The sequence below is a fragment of the Somniosus microcephalus genome, unplaced genomic scaffold (assembly GCF_052327205.1).
Source record: "Somniosus microcephalus isolate GS21.2 unplaced genomic scaffold, FLI_Smic_1.0 unresolved_chr4, whole genome shotgun sequence".
Lineage (NCBI taxonomy): Eukaryota > Metazoa > Chordata > Chondrichthyes > Squaliformes > Somniosidae > Somniosus > Somniosus microcephalus.
This window is the reverse complement of record NW_028225182.1, coordinates 1,387,369-1,397,228: the sequence shown is the minus strand read 5'-3', so window position 1 is coordinate 1,397,228 and position 9,860 is coordinate 1,387,369. Positions and strand designations below refer to the sequence as shown.

At 44.1% G+C, this 9,860-nt stretch overlaps 1 non-coding gene across 1 annotated transcript; it reads right to left on the bottom strand.

Annotated features, from left to right (window-relative positions):
* Nucleotides 1-5,542: 5,542 nt before the first annotated feature.
* On the bottom strand, nucleotides 5,543-5,614 carry trnaq-uug (transfer RNA glutamine (anticodon UUG)). Its single transcript has one exon. It is a non-coding gene; the product is annotated as a tRNA-Gln (tRNA).
* Nucleotides 5,615-9,860: the final 4,246 nt, after the last annotated feature.

Sequence of the window (9,860 nt, the reverse complement as noted above, 5' to 3'; positions counted from 1 at the left end):
TCGTTTTTTTGGATAATCCCGTAATTAATATTTTCTTTGCTGTTTCACGATAACCAGACCCTTGCTCTAAAGTCTGTCTCACTGTTTCCCCAGTGTCAGGGAGTGAAGCGCCTGATGCCCTCATGTATTTAATTTTACTATTCACAAATACAGTTATTCGTTCAAAGTCAACCTGCAGGTGGCCACACATAGAATAAACAGAGCCAGAGAGACAGACAGAATCGGGAAACACCGGGAAATCGGCAAGAGATATTGACAAGCAGATGTTTCCGAGACCAGAACCTGTCATCATTGATGAAGAACTGGATCCGGTCCCAAAAACTATCAGCACAGAGCTGGATATACTGGGTTTATAAAGATTGCTGATATTGCCAGCCCATCTGGCACTTGGTTCTACCCATAGCCCTGAATGAAGAAGGTAATGACCTGGGGAGTGGATTACCTGAAGAAACTGAAGATGAGAACTCTACTTCTCAGATTGCTGGAAAGATGCCATAGTTTTGTGTCTAAAAGCGCTTTGCGATCAGAACATTGCCTGAAGCCCTGTGGTTAATGAAAGGGCTTTTGATGCTTGATTTTCTTACACACCTTGGAATTCAGGAGAACCTGGTTCATGGTTTGCAGGACAAGTTAAACCCCTGGAGCGGAGCCACCAGGCACCTGGCTGCAAGCAGCGACAAAGACGTTCAAAGTGATCAGACCCGGCGAGCTCAGTTGCCAGAGTGTGAGACTCTTAATTTCAATGTTCGTTAGTTCGAACCCCACGTTGGGCGAAAGCATTTTGATAAACTTTATGTTGCTTTCACGGGAAAGCATCATTAATTAACCAATAATCTTCTTTTGCACAATGAAAGAAATGCTAACAGTGGTAGAGTCGATAATTCAATAATTTGTACCGTTGCCCATATCTCATTATACACACTGAACTTTAGGAGTCTGGTTTAAAAATGGTCACTGCTGATGACACCAGGAATCTGGGGAGCTTTGGTCAAATTTAACAGGACCGGTTATTTCTACCGTGCACAGAAAATAGAATCAGTAGTGAACATAAAATCCCATTGTGCTGAATTTCAGATTCAACGCAATCAGCTGAGAAATAAAGTGAAATTAATTTACAGTGAAAAGATTTGGAAGTAAGTGTTACTCGTATTTGTGCCTTTAATTCAAGTTTGTGGCGTCTGACTCCCTTTCACGTCTCTGACTAAGAAAGGAGGGGCTTGACGTTGACCAGACTGCACGGGCCCTGATATATGTGAGCTCATCCTTTATATTGAGTTGTTTCCCACTTTTTTTTTATTGGTGTCAGCTTCAGCTCAGCGGTTACTTCGCTACTATCTGTTTAAATTTAAGCATTGTCTTACCGCGGGCGCTGCCTAGCGTTTGTATTGTCAGTTTCAATCCTCTTTCACATTGTAACCGTGATTTTAATTTAGCAGTGTGAAATTTTTCTAGGACAACTTTAAACGATTCATAACCGATTCCTTTCAACACTTTGACCCGGGTTCGATTCCCGGTTAGGGAATTAATTTTGATATCACCGTTTTTAATTAATTAATGCGAAGTAATTTTATTAAATTAATAACATGCATCTAATGTGATAAAATAAGAATTGATTTAATAACCATTATTGAACCAATAACTTCCTTTTGCAGAATGAAATACATTAAAATATGCTTACTGAGGGACAGTCGAAATACAGTAAATTATTTTGCTCTTGCATGTGCTGAACTTTTAACCCATATCTCATTTTACACATCGTATTTTAGGAGAATGCTTTCAAATGTTCATTGCTTGTGAGAGCAGGGATCTGGGGCAACTGCTGTTAAATTAAACAGGACAGGCTATTTCACAGAAAAAAAAATTATCTGCCAATGTTTTCAGATCATAGACTGACCGATCTTTCTTAGTGGATGACTTGACATTTGCCCACATTGACCTCCATTAATCACATTTCAGGGGAGATTTAAGAGAGTTGTTCAAAATTATGGGGGAAACAGTTTCCACTGGCATGAGTGTCAGCAGGGCTATGGGGGAAGAGCAGCGGAGTGGGACTATTTGGATAGCTCTTTCAAAGGTACAACATCAATTGTTCATTTTAATCTGCGACTGAGAGATTTTTGTTAACCAAAGGTATTTAGGGATAATTCAAGTCAGTGAGACCCTTCATAATTGTTTCAATCATCATTAATCAACCCACAACATTGTGTTGCTCACTGCAGGAATTAATAACAAGTTTACTGGGTGACAGACAAACTGCGATAACTTATTATAGAATCATAGAATCAGACAGCACAGAAGGAGGCCATTCGGCCCATAGTGCCTGTGCCTCTTTGAAAGAGCGATCCAATTATTCCCACAGCCCTGCTCTTTTCCCAAAGCCCTGCAAGTGTTTCTTTTTCAATTTCCTTCCCCTTTGAAAGTTAATATTGAATCTGCTTCCACCACCATGTCAGGCAGAAAAATATTGACGTTAATATTATCCGAGGCCCATTTCACACAGTAATTTCCATGCTTTGCATGTCATGAATTTGTTCCCTTCTCATTTTACACACTTTATTTCAGCAGTTTGCTCTGCAAACCATGAACCAGGTTCTCCTGAATTCCAAGGTGTGTAAGGAAATCTAGCTCACCTGGCAGTCACTGTCTCTGGCCCGCTTTCACCACCTGCTGCCGGCGGACTGCAGCAAATCCAGTTACACACACCGAGCCCCCACAATCATCACATCACAGGGAAATAAACTGGGAAACTGCTCAAAATACACAACTGGTCGAGCAGCTTCTGAACAACAATTAAACTTGCGGCGTATGGACAATATTCAGAACTGTGAACCAGGCCGTGTAAAAATAAAAACAGTGTCATAGAATCATAGATCCAACATTAACTTTCAAATGGGAAATGTAGTTGAAAAAGAAACACTTGCAGGGCTATGGGGAAAGAGCAGGGCAGTGGGACTAATTGAATAGTTCTTTCAAAGAGCCGGCACAGGCACGATGGGGCTTAATGGGTTCCTTCTGTGCTGTCTGATTCTACAAAAATGTTACTAAAGTTTGACTCTCACCTGGAAAACATGTTAGCATTCCCTTCAGTGTGCAACAAAAAGCAGTGGGTCGATTAAGAGAATTATTAAGTGTCTAACAGACTTGAATTATTTTATTAAACAATTTTGTAAGAACCAATGGGTCGCGGCGATGAGAGCGCCGAATCCTAACCACTAGACCACCAGGGAACACTTGTACAAACTGCAATATCTCGCAGATCCTTGCTCGCTTTCTACCAGCAGATCAAAACCGTATTTTAGTTTTGGTCACCTTACCTGTTGAAGGATATACTTGCCTTAGATGGGGTGTGAGAAGGTTCAGCAGACTGATTCCTGCAATGAGAGGGCTGTCCTATGAGGAGCGATTGAGTAGATTGGGCCTATACTCTCTCGAGTTGAGAAGAACGAGAGGTGATCTCAGTGAATCATACAATCATACAGCTACTTATGCAACTGCCTTTTGAAAACCACGATTGAATCTGCCTCCAGCACCCTTTCAGCCAGTGCATTCCGGATCCTCCGATCGATAACTGTAAACCAAGTCTGACAGTGGCACAGTAATTAGTGAGGATAGGAGCAGAAAATTGCAAAGGGACATTGATTGAGTGGGAAAACTGGAGGCATCTGATTCAGAAGATTCGGGGGCGACCTGGAAATTCGAGAGTTTAATGATTTTGAAAGGAACATTTTTGACTTGTGCAGTTTCGGTTCGGGAAATGTTAGTGAAAGGAAATTATTCCAGAATCTGGAATTCAGCATTTCACCTTCTCGCTGAACAGTTCTTTCTGGATGTTTAGCTAAGCAGAGGTTCCCGTAGTGTAGCGGTTTATCATGTTCACCTCACAGGCGAAAAGTCTCCGGCTCGATCCTGGGGGGAAACATTATGTTCTAGAATTGGTGCGTGGTTCAAACTGAAAATAAACCTTTCCTATTTCAATTTAATAAAAATGAACAATGGAAGAAATCATATTGTAATTATAAAGGAATAAAATAAAATATTTCATAGAGGCTGTACATTATCTGATCCTGGACCATTCTTCACAGACTCAAACTCAGCACAGATACCGACAGTGTCCCTCCCTCACTCCCGTTTCCTGCCCTGATGGTGCAGAAAGCCCCTCTCAAAGCTGCACAATCGACCGGTTTCAGAGGATCCGCGGGACAACTTTAAAGGATCCTGCAGCGTCGCCTCAGCTAATAACCATAGATCGTCACCATATTTCACACAGCGCATCAACCCCGTCCATTTCAGTCGAAGTCGTCTTAATTTCCACCAAGTAACCTCCCTAGCACTGAAAATTAACTTTTATATGTGTGGAATCTCATTCCTTCAGATATAAATTGTTGTTGAAGATTTTTGATATTATAAAAATGTTTTTACTTTTGTCTCTTTCTTTTCTCCCTCTTAATCCAACATTTATTTTCCTCTCTTTATTTCTCTTTCTGTGCCTGATTGGACATTGAATTCCCTATTCTAATTGACTCTTCCTGGTTCAGATTCTGCGCTGCTCATTAACGATTCTTCAATCAATTAATTATGGGGTATGGCGGCATAGTGATTATATTACTCGACCTGTAATCCAGAGGAAAAGTGGAATGGTGGGGAAAAAAATGTCCAGTGCTTGCTGGTGGAGAGGTTTGCCTTGAGGGGGCAGCGATGAATCGCCATTGCAGTGCTGGTCCCGCCACAAACTGTTCCTCAGCCGCAGACTTCATGATGATCTGGAGACCTGAGCTCACAATCCCACCACGGCAGATCGTGGAAGGATTAAAATCGGGGATGTGTAAGAGCCCAGAATTGGAGGAGTGCAGAGATCACAGAGGGTGTAGGGCTGGAGAAGGTTACAGAGATAGAGAGGGGCGAGTCCATGGAGGGATTTCAAAACAAGGAAGAGAATTTGAAAATTGAGTTGTCGCCTGGTTGGGAGCCAATGTAGGTGAGTGAGAGCCGGGGTGATGGGTGAACGGGACATGGTGCGAGTTAGGATACGGGCAGCAGAGGATTTGATGAGATGACGTTTATGGAGGGAGGGTGATGGGAGGCCTTCCAGGAGTACATTAGAATCGTCAAGTCTAGAGGTGACAAAGGCAAGGATGAGGGTTTCAGCAGCAGATCAGCGGCGGAGTCGGGCGACGTTACAGAGGTGGAAGTAGACCGTCTTGGGCGGAAGCTCATCTCAGTGTCAAATGTGGCACCAAGGTTGCAAGCTGTCTCGTTCAGTCTCAGTGGCCAGGGATTGGGATGAAGTCGGAGTCTCGGGAATGGAGTTTGTGTCGGGGACCAGCACTGCAATGGCGATACATCACTGCCCTCTCAAGGCTACTTGTAAACCTCGCCCAGCAGCAATATTGGAAGAACTGGACAAATTTTACCTCCACCATTCCATTTTGGCCCGGCCTTTTCTCATCCAAACCTTCAGCTTCGACATTTTCCCGCTGCTGAGCAGCCAATCACACAGCTGCCATCAAAATTACTTTTACAAAAGCTGGGACAAGAGGGAACCAGGTTCCACCGAGATTTGAACTCGGATTGCTGGATTCAAAGTCCAGAGTGCTCACCATTACACCATGGAACCCTTACACACTACCCCGAGCCTAATTCGCTTTTTTCCAACTCACCTGCCATTCACAGCTGCTGAGTATTTTCAGCAAATTCTGTTTTTATTTCAAACTTCCAGCATCCGCAGCATTTTGTCTTGTGTTAGAAAAGAAAACGGAATCCTGGGCTTTACAGACAGAGGCATAGAGGGCAAAAGGAAGGAAGTTATACCAAACCTTTGGAGTATTGTGTGTAATTCGGCACTGCGCTTTAGGACGGATGCGGGACTTCAGTTCCGTGGAGCAGTGGAGAAGAAGAGGTTGTTCTCCTCAGAGCAGAGAAGATAAGGGCAGATTTTCTCGACGTGTTCAACATCATGAAGAGTTTTAATAAAGTAAACAAGGAGAACATTTTCCGGCGGCAGAAGTGTTGCTAACCAGAAAACACATATTAAAGTGATTGGATAAAGTATCAGTAATAATGTTCTCTCGGGCTTTTGTTGGCCGATTTACTGGTAAACCTGGGAATTGAGGGGAAACTGGTTCATGGTTTGTAACACAAGCAGTGCGCGGGGTCAGACCGGCCCGGCTAGCTCAGTCGGTAGAGCCTGAGACTCTTAATCTCAGGGGTGGTTTGTGTTTCAAATTATTGGGCTGGTTTCACAGGAGATCCCCAGCTCTAAATCCCCGGCACCTCTCGGTCAATGACTCTTTCAAAAAATGCGATTCTACAACATTATCAGGAAATCTGAAGTGTTTATAAACACCGGAAGCTGACACACCAGGGAAGACCTCACAGTCTTGGACACAGAGTGAAATACACTGAAGTGTTTATAAAAAGTTACAGAACACAACACGTGTGTAAAATTCCCCGTTGTTTTCTCGGCCCTGATGGCTTGTGAAGGGAGAGACGGGCCGAAGTCCCACTGAGCCACACTGACCCCGAGCCAAGGTGAAATTAAAATCAGTTCAATCTTTAGCAGCGGGCGGCTGGAGAGAGACAAGATTCCGGAGCTCGGAATCGCCTTTAAAATGAGCCCAAAAATTTAAAACGCAAACTCCCCACCGTGGGGATGAAGTATCCGACACTCCACCGACTGGGCTAGCCGGTCTGGTCTGTCGCAAGGACCCTGCCTGTGCTCCAGTTTCCTTACAATTCCCCGGTTTATCTGTAAATCCACCAGCAAAAGCCCGAGGGAACCTTATTACTGATTCATTGTCCAATTACTTGAATAGAAAGCGAGCGGAGGAGAAGGATTGAGAGTTTTTAGTGTGGGACAGAAGTGATGTTGTTTGACGGAGAAGCGACACAATCTCAATCAGTGCAGAGAGAGGTGAGTCAGCGGGTCACCTTCTCCCTTAACACATCCTTCTGACTCGCGGCTGACAAACTGAACAGAGGTTTCGGGACTGCAGCAATTATCACGCTCGCCTTACACACGAAATGCCCTCGGTTCTGCTCCAGGGCGGGATGAATGATTTTGGAACTTGCTCCAGTTGAACCTCCAGGGGTGAGTTTCTTCCCCTGTGTAAAAGCGGCGACAATTGTCGGTCCCTGTTAAACTGAACAACGGCTGCAGCAGATTCCCGGTGTGACAAACACTGAACATTTTTAACCAACTGCTGTTGAAAATTCTTCACAAGCAAAAGACAAAACACTTATGAAAGTTTTGCCTGTCACTCGGTGACCATGTTTGGATTTCCTTCAGTCTGAAACAGAAAGTTGATTCTTCAATTAGAACAATTGTCCATCTTTTTACACAGTTTAATGAGTTTTGTAAAAATCAAATAATAACGTGTATTAATACAAAAGTTAATCCCGGACCTGCATTTGCAGATCGCAGTTCTCTTCTGTGATGTTCTTGCTGCAACTAATTGCGGCAGAGATTCCCGTAGTGTAGTGGTTATCACGTTTTGAAAACCTTCCCCATTAAAATTGAATTAATATAAGAAAATGGAAGAAATTATGTCCTGACATTTCAATAAAGTTAAAAATCTCAACGAACCCGTATATTTTCTCTGCACAATTCTGCACAGACTGACACTCAGCACAGATACCGACAGTGTCCCTGCCTCACTCCCGTTTCCTGCCCTGAAGGCGCAGAAAGCCCCTCTCAAAGCTGCACATTCAACTGGTTTCAGTGGATCCGCGGGAAACCTTGAAAGGATCCTGCAGCGTCGCCTCGGATAATAACGATAGATCGTCACCATATTTCACCCACCGCAGCAACCACGTCCATTTCAGTATGAGCCCCCTTTTTAACTCTTTCGCGCCAGGCAAACTGTTTGTACAAAATGACACTTTTTAGATGAGAACACAAAAGACGTGCTCGCGAAAGCACGGCACCAAGAGCGGGTAGGCATCCACTTGAAATCGATTTCCTCCTGTGTTTTTCTCTGGATGTTGTCTCTCTCGGTGCCGGGCGAACAATTCATTGATGCATTTGTCCTGAACTGAAGCCTTTTGCCCATCTCGCGGGGTCAGAGCCGCTCTGTCTGTCTCGTACCTGCTTGTGACCTTTACCGGGAACAGGCCGCCTGTTCAACGTTCATCAGAAAACCCAGAAAGACAAATAAACAGAAAGATGTGTCTCTCAGCCCCGGTGGCAAAGGTGCAATGAATGTTAATCCAAATAAATCCCCCGTGAGATTCTGTGTGCATCGGCTTCCTTATAAAGTTTGTGTTTGAAATGTGCGGGAAATGCGTAAAATTATGAAAATATTCCCATGTCCCGTACGGGGATCGAGCCCACGACCTTGACGTTATTAGCACACTTTCTCACCAACTGAGCTAACTCGGTCACAATTTACCCGTTGGGCAGGCCCGAACCCAGGCTGGGAGATTGTCTTTCAGGCTCACACTGGGTGACCGAGTTACTGCACAAACATTGAACAGACCACATCGCATAGACATTGTTCCTATATACAACTGGGCAGAGTTTAAATCGAAAGTAACAGTAAAAGAGCTCTTTAATCTAACAAACCTCATTCTAAAAATTATTATCGCACCATCGCTGAACAGTTCCTCCCTCAGTCCCGGTATAAAAACAGTTGGGGGGACGCTGCCTGGATTCAAACCGGCAGCAATCGGTTGGAGCGGGATCTAGCGGGTCCGATACGGTTTTACTCCCATTCCTTTGGGAGACGCCTGTTCAGGAGTGGAAAACTTACTCTGATTCGCTCCTCTTAAAGTGAAGGAGGAAAATATAATTAAAACCTGCCGAAACCCGGGATCGAAACAGGGACCTTTAAAACGCTTTCCCAACTGAGCTATTTCGGCTTCACAGCAAATTAAATATTCTGTCATTCTTTCGGAGGATTTTCTAACCCCGGGAGGAATTGCCCCTCTCACTCATTCCTCACTTCGGTCAATGTGACCCGACCAGATCTAGGAGCTCAGGTTCTGTTAATGTAAAGCTGGGGTGTTGATAAAAATACAAAGCTGACACAGCACGGGGGACCTCACCATGTTGGACACAGCGTGAAATGCACTGAAATGTTCAAATAAAGTTACAGAGCACAACACATGTGTAAAATTCCCTGTTCTTTTCTCCACACTGATGGGTTGTGAAGGGAGAGACGGGCCGAAGTCTCACTGAGCCGCACTGATCACGAGACAAGGTGAAATTATGTCAAATTCAATCTTCAACAGCGACATGCTGGAGTGAGATCAGAGTCCTGAATCAAGGAGTAATGTTCGGATACTAATGTTGAATCTCATTGATATCAAACTCTCCTTGAATTCTCTGCTGGGGGATTCAGAGCTGGGGATCGCCTGTGAAATCAGCTGAAAACATTGAAATAACAACCTCAGTCCCTCCGACAATGAAGGTTACATTTCTTTAATTTGCACAAGTAAACAGAGTCTGGACAGTTGCTATCTTGCTCTCTGTGACCTGAGGTTTTATCTCGTAAACTCCGGCTTTAGTATATGTTACATAGATACATAGAAGATAGGAGCAGGAGTAGGCCATTCGGCCCTTCGTGCCTGCTCCGCCATTCGATGAGATCATGGCTGATCTTTTAATTCAGTATCCCGTCCCCGCCTTCTCTCCGTAACCCTTAACCCCTTTTGCCCGTAGAAATATATCTAATTCCCTCTTAAATATATTTAATGAGCTGGCGTACACTGCCCTCTGTGGCAATGAGTTCCACAGGTTCACCACTCTCTGAGTGAAGAAATTCCCCCTCATCTCTGTCCTAAATGGTTTAGCCCTTATCCTCAAATTATGTCCTCTAGTTCTGTTCTCACCCGCCAAGGGAAACATTCCTTCTGCATCCAGT